The sequence below is a fragment of the Syngnathus typhle genome, unplaced genomic scaffold (assembly GCF_033458585.1).
Source record: "Syngnathus typhle isolate RoL2023-S1 ecotype Sweden unplaced genomic scaffold, RoL_Styp_1.0 HiC_scaffold_305, whole genome shotgun sequence".
NCBI classification, from domain to species: Eukaryota; Metazoa; Chordata; class Actinopteri; order Syngnathiformes; family Syngnathidae; genus Syngnathus; species Syngnathus typhle.
In genome coordinates, this window is record NW_026872209.1 from 35,001 (window position 1) to 38,531 (window position 3,531).

Sequence of the window (3,531 nt, forward strand, 5' to 3'; positions counted from 1 at the left end):
CACTCCTGGTACCTAGAATTTTCTCCAGCGGCGGGCTGGGAGTCTAATCTTTCTCCTGGCCGAGAAAAGAGCACTCTCCCCGGACAACAAAGCACGTCCCCCTCCTGAGTGGACAAAAAAAATCCACTCCTGGTACCTAGAATTTTCTCCAGCGGCGGGCTGGAGGTCTAATCTTTCTCCTGGCCGAGAAAAGAGCACTCTCCCCGGACAACAAAGCACGTCCCCCTCCTGAGTGGACAAAAAAAATCCACTCCTGGTACCTAAGATTTTCTCCAGCGGCGGGCTGGAGTCTAATCTTTCTCCTGGCCGAGAAAAGAGCACTTTCCCCCGACAACAAAGCACGTCCCCCTCCTGAGTGGACAAAAAAAAATCCACTCCTGGTACCTAGAATTTTCTCCAGCGGCGGGCTGGGAGTCTAATCTTTCTCCTGGCCGAAGAAAGAGCACTTTCCCCGGACACCAAACCAGCCAACGTCCCCCTCCTGAGTGGACAAAAAAAATCCACTCCTGGTACTAAAATTTTCTCCAGCGGCGGGCTTGGGACGAAAATCAATCTTCCTCCCCGAAATTAAACCACTATTGGCGGACGCCAGCCCAAGCGCCAGCCCCGACCGCCACCTCCCCGACCGCCACAAGGCGACCGCCACAAGGCGACCGCCACAAGGCGACCGCCACCGGCCCCAAGCGCCAGCCCCGACCGCCACCCCCCGACCGCCACAAGGCGACCGCCACAAGGCGACCGCCACAAGGCGACCGCCACAAGGCGGACCGCCACAAGGCGACCGCCACTGGCCCCAAGCGCCAGCCCCGACCCCGCCACCCCCCGACCGCCACAAGGCGACCGCCACAAGGCGACCGCCACAAGGCGGACCGCCACAAGGCGACCGCCACAAGGCGACCGCCACAAGGCGACCGCCACCGGCCCCAAGCGCCAGCCCCGACCGCCACCCCCCGACCGCCACAAGGCGACCGCCACAAGGCGACCGCCACAAGGCGACCGCCACAAGGCGACCGCCACAAGGCGACCGCCACCGGCCCCAAGCGCCAGCCCCGACCGCCACCCCCCGACCGCCACAAGGCGACCGCCACAAGGCGACCGCCACAAGGGCGACCGCCACAAGGCGACCGCCACAAGGCGACCGCCACTGGCCCCAAGCGCCAGCCCCGACTCGCCACCCCCCGACCGCCACAAGGCGACCGCCACAAGGCGACCGCCACAAGGCGGACCGCCACAAGGCGACCGCCACAAGGGCGAGACCGCCACAGAAGGCGACCGCCACTGGCCCCAAGCGCCAGCCCCGACCGCCACCCCCCCGACCGCCACAAGCGACCGCCACAAGGCACCTCACCGGCCCCAAGGCGGCCAGCCCCGACCGCCACCCCCCGACCCGCCACAAGGCGACCGCACAAGGCGTTAGTGGCGCTGCCCGGTACTTTACTGGACCCTATTTGGCCGCGGACCGGCCGGCGTCGCTTCCTTGAATGCTTAGCCGCCTTTCGAGCTGCCATGCCGGCTTGAGTTAGTGGTTTGCGCCGGTACTCTACGTTAAAAGTCAGGCGGAACGGCTCTGAAGCTCCAGACGGTGCTTCCTTGAATGCTTAGCCGCCTTTCCGAGCTGCCATGCCGGGCTTGAGTTAGTGGTTTGCGCCGGCTACTCTACGTTAAAAGTCAGGCGGAACGGCTCTGAAGCTCCAGACGGTGCTTCCTTGAATGCTTAGCCGCCTTTCGAGCTGCCATGCGGGCTTGAGTTAGTGGTTTGCGCCCGGTACTCTACGTTAAAAGTCAGGCGGAACGGCTCTGAAGCTCCAGACGGTGCTTCCTTGAATGCTTAGCCGCCTTTCGAGCTGCCATGCCGGCTTGAGTTAGTGGTTTGCGCCCCGGTACTCTACGTTAAAAGTCAGGCGGAACGGCTCTGAAGCTCCAGACGTGCTTCCTTGAATGCTTAGCCGCCTTTCGTAGCTGCCATGCCGGCTTGAGTTAGTGGTTGCGCCGGTACTCTACGTTAAAAGGTCAGGCGGAACGGCTCTGAAGCTCCAGACGGTGCTTCCTTGAATGCTTAGCCGCCTTTCGAGCTCTCCTGCCCGGCGTGGGTTTCGCGTCCGCGCCCCGGTACATTATGGAAGCCAAAAAAAAAAAAATTCTGAGTGGGACCGGCCTGGGGGGCTTCCTTGAAAGCCCATCCGCCCTCCGAGCTCTCCCACCGGTCGTGGGTTGGCGTCCGCCACTGCTCATAGCGAACTTCAAATTATCTGCTTAATAATGTGGAACACCATTCTTAAGTAGTTTTTCCTTAATTTGGGCTCAACTGGCCGGTAATGATCCCCGGTGTCTGAGATTGATCTCAGTGATCCAAAGAGCCCTGACACGTATACCATCCATGAGTTTAATTGAAAAACAAAAAATGTAATCTTTATGACACATAAATACAATTTGCATAATAATTTGGAACACAGTGTAGACTTCCAGCGGACCGCGCGCGGCTCGGCTGACGGCGCAGCGCGATCTGGTACCGCTGCGCGGGACGAAACACGCCCCGTGCAGAGTTCCAGGCGGCCGGAAGACATTTAAGCGCTGCCGCTGCAGCTGCGGCGGGGATTTGCCGTCCTCCGGTGGACACGACGAGTATATACACCAGCAATCGCACTTACACCGTGTTCCAAATTATTATGCAAGTGACATTTATCTCAGATTTCCTAATAGTCGATGCAAAATGAGTCAGCATAATTTTCAAGTCATCAACCATTATTTTGATGATTTCTAATTTTATTGAACAAACCTCCGAATGATCACAGAATTTTTAAAAAATAAAAAACTTAAAATGCACTGTTCCACATTATTACGCACAACAGAGTTTATAACATTTTATAGGTTTTATGAACTGAAATGCCCATCTTAAGAATTTACAGCATTAGGAGGTCATATTTACTGAAATCAAAAGCTATTTCAATAGAAAAGACAAACAAGTTACATTTTAACATAGGACCCTTTATTTCAATAAAAAACAAAGTTACATTTTAACATAGGACCCTTTGTTCAACAGCAGCTTCACGATTCTTCCATCCACTGAACTTGTGAGTTTTTGTACAGTTTCTGGTTGAATTTCTTGGCAGATCTAAGTATAGCCTGCCAGAGCTGCTCTTTGGAATTGAACTACGCCTCCCACCTTCGTAGATTTTCTGCTTGACGATGCTCCACAAGTTTTCAATAGGATGAGGTCAGGAGCATGGGGCCACACCATCAGTTTCTCTCCCTTTATTCCCATAGATGCCAAAGACGTTGACGTATTCTTGCAGCATGAGACGGTGCATTGTCATGCATGAAGATGATCTTTTGACGGAAAGCACGGTTCTTCCTGTTGTACCATGGACAGAAGTGTTGAGTCAGAAATTCCACGTAGTTAACAGACGTAATTTGACGCCTTCAGGACCCTAAAGGGGCCAAGCAGCTCTCTCCCCATGATTCTCGGCCCAAAACATCACTCCGCCACCTCCCTGCTGACGCCGCAGCCTTGTTGGGCTATCGTGGCCGTCC